At 42.9% G+C, this 7,282-nt stretch overlaps 1 protein-coding gene across 2 annotated transcripts in view; it reads left to right on the top strand.

Annotated features, from left to right (window-relative positions):
• Positions 1 to 7,282, top strand: part of arhgap36 (Rho GTPase activating protein 36) — a 36,279-nt gene that overhangs the window by 10,600 nt on the left and 18,397 nt on the right. The window contains exon 1 of one of the 2 annotated variants that reach the window (XM_031850733.1): positions 3,093 to 3,241. The exons of the other annotated variant lie outside the window; for it this stretch is intronic. The gene's annotated coding sequence lies outside the window, so the exon portion shown is untranslated. Of the gene's footprint in view, positions 1 to 3,092; positions 3,242 to 7,282 lie in introns of those variants that run through there. 2 annotated transcript variants of the gene reach the window in all.

The following is a 7,282-nucleotide window of genomic DNA, read 5'->3' as shown; positions in this document are numbered from 1 at the left end:
CAGAGGTACATATTGTACTTGTTACTGTACTACAGCTCAGAGGTACACATTGTACTTTTTACAAAATTTGAACTTGAAAATTAAGACAGATATCTAACTTTGAATGAATGTCATTTAGTCCTGTAGTTGTACATTTAGACTGTAGGTGGCGGTGTAGTCAATGAAGCGCTGTCCTGACGTGGATATCCTGGTTCAACACTGAGTGTGTGTGTGAGAGTGTGTGTGAGAGAGAGAGAGTGATGGCTGTTGATCATCCATCCTGTTTTTAAGCGTACAGTCCGAGTCAGCACACAGAGTTTGAGGACATGAGACACACAGACATCTAACGTCACTTTTGACCTGGAAATGTATGGCGCCGTTACAGGAAGTGAGGATCAAAGATGATGTGGAGAAGCCGGAAGAGACACACACACACACACACACAACGACCGGCGTGTGATATCCATGAGATCTATGGAAAAGGACAGGCCACAGGGTCAAAGGTGAAGACTGTTTCTACTGTAATAAGCACATTTCTACCTCATGCAACAGCGAGATGAGCCACTCGTTGGTCAGTTTGTGTCTCTTCATAGTCGGTGTCTCTTCATGTCTTTGTTGGTCATTTTGTATCTCTTGTTAGTAATTTTGTGTCTCTTTATGGTCTTTTTGTGTCTTTTTTGGTCTTTTGTGTCTTAATGCACATGGTTTGTTTCTCGTTGTAGTCTTTTCTTGTCTTTTTGTTGTCACTTTGTATCTCTTTATGGTCTTTTTGTATTTTTTTTGTCTTTTTTGGTCTTTATAAAGATGATCAAAACAACTACAAAGAGACACGTTGTCTCTTTTTGGTCTTTCTGTGTCTCTTTGTAGTCACTTTGTGTCTCTTTCTGGTCTTTTTGTGCCTTGTTTCTGGTGTTTTCGTCTCTCTGTGACCGGGACGTGCCCGTCAAGTGACATTTTCCAGGCGAAGGACACAGGTCACCCGACACTGTGGGTCTGTAACCCTGTACCCGTTAGCCCCGTTCAGTCATCCATTCATGACACTGATGCACATCCAGGCTGCAGTAAAGATCTTAACTTGATGACATAAGTTAAAATTAGTTTTACAACCTAGACAGAGATAGTGTCTGATCCCAGCACAGCCATAACCTGAAAACATTCTGACGTTCACACAATGCTGCTGTGATGGATTGTGCTGTAAGTTTAAACAGAATGGAAGGTAATGCAACAACAGGCAGTGATGTTACTCTGTGTCACTGAGTCATGTTTATCTGTCTGCTGGATGTCCTCATTCGGTTTGTGCACCTTTATTTGCGCTCTTTATGTCGTAAATAAGCTGATTATTTCTGTATCTGAGTGATATGGCAGACATCATTTGGGTTCACGAGTTATTTTATTGAACTTTTCTTTTCTTTTCTAACAGCGTATTATTGGAAAAGGAATGTTATCGCTTGAATTCTGCAAACAGATGTTTTCAGAGATTCATGAAGAGAAATCCAGTTAATTTAATTGGACGTGGGAGTTGCGAGTCAGAAGCGCCTTTTAAAGGAATATTTACATGATAGATGTACAGACTAGAGAGGAAATGCTCCTCCTCCTCCTCCTCCTCCTCTCTTCTCCAGTTAAACATCTTCTTTTCCCTCACGGTCTTGCGTTTCCTCGTCTCGTCTGTACACTCCTGTCCGTCCTTTTTATAGAGCTTTTATCCCATTGTTTTAATCCTCCAGCACTTGCATTCCCTCCTTCCCTCGCTCCCTCCCTCTCTTTAGCTCTTTCTCTTCCTTTCCTTTTTATCTATTTTTTTCTCCTTCCTTATGTCTCACTTCTATCTACTTTTCTCCCCCCTCCTTCCACTCTTTACCTGCATTTCTTTCCTTTTTAAGCTTCCTTCCTTCCCCTCCTAACCCCCTTTCTGTTACCTTACCTCCTTTTCCCATCTCTACCTCTTACTTTACCTTTTCATCTCCTTCTTTCCTAACCCCTATCTTGTCATCCTACACCGCTGTCCCTTGTGTCTACTCTCCTTCTTTCCTTCCTTACTCCCTCTTTTACCTCTTATATCTCCCTTGTTTCCTTCATCCTTCTTTCTTTCCTTCCTTCTCTACTTACCTGCCTCCCTTTTCTTTCTCTCTTTTATCTCTTTCTGCCCCATCTTTTATGTTTTTATGCTACCCTTATCTTCTTATTTCCTACCTCCTTATCTCCCATTTTAACTCTTCTTCTTGCTCTCCTCCTTTCCTTCCCTACCTCCTAATTCTTCCCTTCTTGTCCTCTATTTTCCCTTCTGATCTCCTTGTCTCCTGCATTAGTTTCTTTTCCTGCTCCTTGCCTCTCTATTTTCTTTCCTTCCACCTTTTAATCCTTCTCTGATCCCTTAACTTCCTATCTTCCTCTCCTAACCCTTTAGCTCCTTGTCTCCCCTTATTTCCTTCCTTACCTCCTCATTTCCCATTTCTTCCTTCCCTCATTTTTCACTATGTTCTTTTTTTGACCACTTTCTTTCGTGCATTAAAGCTTTTATTGAATTACTATTAATCTCTCTCTCTCTCTCTCTTCTTTCTCCCTACTTCTGTTTTCTCTTCCTTTTAAATCAGGTATTATTTCCCCACTTATGTCCTTCCATACCTCCTCCCTCCTCTCCTATTGCTCCTTCTTGACTATCTTCCCATATACCTTCTAATATCAACTCCTTTTCTTGCTCTCTCTCCTTCCCTATGCGTCCTCCCTCCCTCGCTCCCTCCCTCTCTCCCTTACTACCTAATTTGCTGCTTTACTTTTCCAAACCACTTTTTACTCCCTCCTCACTTCCTCTCTCTCCCCCTCCCACGTTCTTTACCTCCTCGTTTCCTCATGACCTTCTGTCTTTTATCCTTTCCTGCCTCCTTTTTTCTCTCCCCTCTCTTCGTTTTCATGGTCCATCCTTACCCCCTGATCTCCCTCCTTAATTCATTCCCCTGCTCCTTTCTCCTCCCCTCTCTGTTGTGTTTACGTTCTCAGCTCCTGGAAGTCAAGTCTAAGCAGCGCTCCTCCTCCTCACTTAATCTAACTCACTTCTCAGCCCTCCCTCCCTCCCTCCCTCCCTCCCCCTCTCTCCCTAACTCCCTCCCTCTCTTGCTACTTTGACTCAGAGCTGCTGGTCGACTCATCCACCTCAGTGCTCAGAGATGCATTTGAGTGTCTGAACAAAGTCTGGATAAACGGGGCTCAGAAATCTGCAGGGATCGATTACGAGGGATTTTAATTGAGACAAAGTGACACAATACAGGTACTGTGTGTGTGTGTGTGTGTGTGTGTGTGTGTGTGTGTGTGTGTGTATAGCAGAGAATACTTCAGTGTTTTATGGTGCTAAATCTCCTTTGATTTAAAGCCTTTTTGGGATACTTTTGAGTCAAAAGAAATATTTTATAATGTAAAAATCGTATTTAAAGTATTCTTCTTGCAGCAGTAGATGCATTTTAAAGCGCTTGTTGGCTAACATTAAGCAGGTGCACAACTTTATAAACATCATAAACTCAGTTGTTCTAGTAAACCAGGTTAATTAATTAATTAGCTTCTGATAAATCCTGCATCTCGTATCAAAGAGTAGACCTTATATCTGCAGCAGGTCCACATTTAGAAAAAACAACCAACACAAGTTCTTCAAATTTTTATTTTAATCTTAAAATGTTTTCATTATGCGGCGTACATTGAAATGCATCTCACACACACACACACACACACACACACACACGCACGCTGCACTTGCACATACATAAACATTATCCCACTAATCCACTTCTGTTAGTATTCGTCCACTGACCTGACGTCGAATTCCAGACGGCAGAGAGCCTGTGTGTGTGTGTGTGTGTGTGTGTGTGTGTGTGTGTGTGTGTGTGTGTGTGTGTGTGTGCTTGTCAGTGCTGGCGTAAATGAGTAAGCACCTTTTGCATACCAATGCCTGCGCGGTGATGTTTTCTCTGCGAGCCTCCTAATGAGACCTGATGACTCTGATGAAGACACGACGTGTAGCTGATGTTCCTTCGTTAGAGATCATGGAGCCAAAACACAAATGAGAACATTTTGAATATGAAATACTGAAAGAAATGCTTTTGCTCTGGGGTGAGAAAAAGAAAAACCTTTAAGTGAATACATCTTGAACTGGAAAAGGTTTTCTGTGATAAATCATTACGTACAGTTTTACTTATGCATTATTAATTTGTACGCTACTCCACTTTGCTTATTTCCCCCAAAATCACACGAGACCTGAAAGCTCCCGAGGACCTTCAGTACTGATGAGGAGAAATGAGGAATAAAAAGGAAGCAGGTTTCTGCACCGCTGATCGATTTTAAGTATAATGCAGAGCTGGCAGAAAGAGACGACTTATTGTACATCACAGATGAAGCAGCAAAGACCTTCAGGGCCACCAGAGGAGACGTAGGGAACTGAATCACGGTACTACAGTGAAACACATGAAAAAGTTCATTTATTTTGTTAACGGCAACAGTTTTAAGTTTTCCAGATAAAGAAAACACTTCACCGCCTCCTGCTGATGAACGAGAACGAGCCGTTTGAGCTGTTGTTTTGAGGTGAGGTCAGGATGAAAGGCCGAGGTTAATGATGGAAAGCACACCGACACGCGAACAGGAAGCACCCATGGAGAGACAACCGTGCACCATCACGTTAACAGCAGAAGAAGAATAAACAGAGAGAAGGGAAAGAAGAGGGAGAACAGAGAGGGGTTTAAAAAACGATGATAAAGAGAATGAGGTCTGGTGTGTGCAGAGAAAAAGGTAAAAAAAAAAGAAAGTGAAGCATCTGTTAGCTATCAGAGCACATTTCTTTTACTTTATCGCTTCATCAGACGAGGGGTACAAACACACACACACACACACACACACAACTTGTGTAAACACACATTTTTAGCCTTTCAGCTAACATTTTATTGCATAATTTGCTTTATTAAGCAGCAGGTATATGGACGTTTAGCAGGTGCTGCTTCGTACGGTGTGTCCCTGATTGGAGATCTACTCCTCCTGACAAAAGTCTTTGTCCTGCTTTGATCCCAGAGTTGAACTGCTTCTTGTGTTCACTATCATTTTAACAAATGTTATTCATATATTTAAACGGCGTGGAGGTTCCTCCGTCCAGATCTTATCTCTTTTTGTTCCGAGAAAGAACGTCTCCGACCGGTGTAACATCTGGAAATTGTGAAAGAGCGATTGGTTTCTTAGCTCAAAAGGTCTAAACGGAGTCAAAGTACGCACAATGATGATGGCAGATTTACCGCTCGCACTCTTTGGTAATGTAGAAACAATAGATCTTTGATTTCAGACCGAAATAGAGCCGACTTCTCTTTAGTTCTCTTCTGCTGTGGTTCACCTCACTTCTATCCTCCTGTCTGTCGTCTGGTTTGAATTGTTTCCCTTCCCGGATCGAGTCGGTTCTTTACCCCAATTGTTAAATCTACGTTGTAGATCTCTGGCAAGATGGCTGCCAACTTTGTATGACCTTTCCCAATGTGGCCAAAACCTCAAACACGTCTTTGTTTTGTTGTTTGTCTTTGAGTTTTACCTTCAGGACGACTTTTCTTTCATATTAATCAACACCTCATGTTTATGCGGCCGCAAACCACTTGATCGCGTTTCACATTTGCGATTACGTCAAAAACAAACGTAGTCCACGGAAAAAACGTTCGCGTTACCCTCGAAGCGTAATTCGCGATGCAGTTTTGAGGCAAATGTGCGCTGACAAATGTTTCGTTTTGTTAGACGTGCACATCTGTGTCCGTGAGTCACGGCACTTATCCTAAATGTCACTTCTTATGACATTTCAGACGTTAAACCAACGTTCCTCATAGCATCGTTCTCCACCGAGCCACGTCTGCTTTGAGACGTTGTACGTCGCCCGGCCTCACCAGCCTCCGCGGGCAACTTTCATCCACTTTCACCGCAGTCGACCGGTCTGGTTACGCAGTTTACTCCAATCCCGCTGCGCTGTGGTGGGCTGAGGTCCGGCTCGATTACAGATGCCGAACACATGTGGAAGTGTACGTATGTGCACATACAGAGGGAGGCAGCCTCTGCAAATAGCTGTGAAAGGTTACCGTGTTTCTGTAACGGCTAAGATGAGGCTTGAGGCCGAGTGTTTATACAAAGGCACGCGTGTACGTATGTACGGCTCGTCATTTAACGGGAAGTTAGAAGCTTTGACAAAGTTCTTTCAATCCTTTAAAGAGACACTATATCTTTTGAAGAGGAAATATTACAGTTGATTGAATCCTAATGACTTTAGAGATCCAATGACTTTTCATGTAAGTCTCGCATTTGTTCGATACTTAGTTTAATTAGCAAATACTGTTGTATGATGTTCAGACGGACATAATGAACGCATTCAAAGAAATGTGAAGAGAAAACAGAAGGAAGGAAGGAAGGAAGGGAAGAGGAAAGGAACAGGGAGGAAAGGAAGGAAAAGAGACGGGAAGGGATGAGGGAAAGGGAGAAGAGAGGAAAAGAAAAGGGAGGAAAGAAGGAAATGAACGAAGGAGGGGGAAGGAAGGAAATAAATGAGGAAGGAAGGAAGGAGGGAGGGAAGGGACAAAAGTAAAGAAAAGAAGGAAGGAAGGAATGGAAAAGATGAAGGATGGTGGGGATTAAAAGAAAAGAGAACAAAGGAAGGAAGGAAGTGAAAAGAAAAGACGGACAACATAAGGGAGGGGGGAAGGAAGGAAGGAAGTAAAAGAGGAAGGAGGGAAGGGATACAATGAAAGAAAAGGAAGAAGAAAGAAAACGACAAGGAAGGAAGGAAACCGAAAGGAATGGAAAAGGGAAGGAAGGGATGAAAAGAAAAGTGGAGCGAAGAGATAAAAAGATGGAAGGAAGGATGCTGAACGGTAAAGGGAGGGAAGTAAAAGGTCAAGGACGAAGGGGATAAAAAGAAAAGAGAACAAAGGTGAGAAGGAAGTGAAAAGAAGAAGGAAGAGAAAAGAGAGCGTCCCTCTGGTTTTCACTGCGTTGATTGATTTCCATGCTTTTGTGTGAAATTCCTGAGACTCTATGCTCTTCCTCGTTTCTCAATGGGTTCACGCACACGCACACACACACGCACACGCACACGCACACGCACACGCACACGCACACGCGTAAAGTGAAAACACATTTGAGTGTGACGGGGTGAACCAGTGGTGAAACACGGAGCTCAGATCTGAAGTGTTTGTCTGGTTGTCGTTAACTTGTGACGCTGCATTGCTCCATCACACTCGCGTTGTTTGTTTCCTCTGTCTCTCGAAGCCTCTCGTTGGGTCTCTTTGACTCCTCTTCACTCCGTCCT

This window comes from Anarrhichthys ocellatus, unplaced genomic scaffold (genome assembly GCF_004355925.1).
Source record: "Anarrhichthys ocellatus isolate YVR2014 unplaced genomic scaffold, GSC_Weel_1.0 scaffold11, whole genome shotgun sequence".
Taxonomy (NCBI): domain Eukaryota; kingdom Metazoa; phylum Chordata; class Actinopteri; order Perciformes; family Anarhichadidae; genus Anarrhichthys; species Anarrhichthys ocellatus.
This window is presented reverse-complemented; position numbering and strand designations above follow the sequence as displayed.